The following is a 232-nucleotide window of genomic DNA, read 5'->3' as shown; positions in this document are numbered from 1 at the left end:
GGAACCATTGAAATACGCCTCTTTGTTGCTATCTGAGGTGGCTTCTTGTGCACCCCCATTTCAGGCTTCCCTTCCGCCCAGGAGCACGCTTGTCAGAGTTCCCAAGGGCCTCTTCCCACCGGATTTCCCCGGGTACTTTTGAAAGACGCCTCTTCTTTGCTATCTGAGGTGGCTTCCCTGTGCACCCCTTTCAGGCTTCGCTTCCGCCCACGAGCACCCTTGTCAGAGTTCT

This window comes from Elephantulus edwardii, unplaced genomic scaffold (genome assembly GCF_000299155.1).
Source record: "Elephantulus edwardii isolate Elephantulus edwardi_28Jun2011 unplaced genomic scaffold, EleEdw1.0 scaffold00209, whole genome shotgun sequence".
NCBI lineage: Eukaryota > Metazoa > Chordata > Mammalia > Macroscelidea > Macroscelididae > Elephantulus > Elephantulus edwardii.
Note: the sequence above shows the minus strand (reverse complement) of the source record.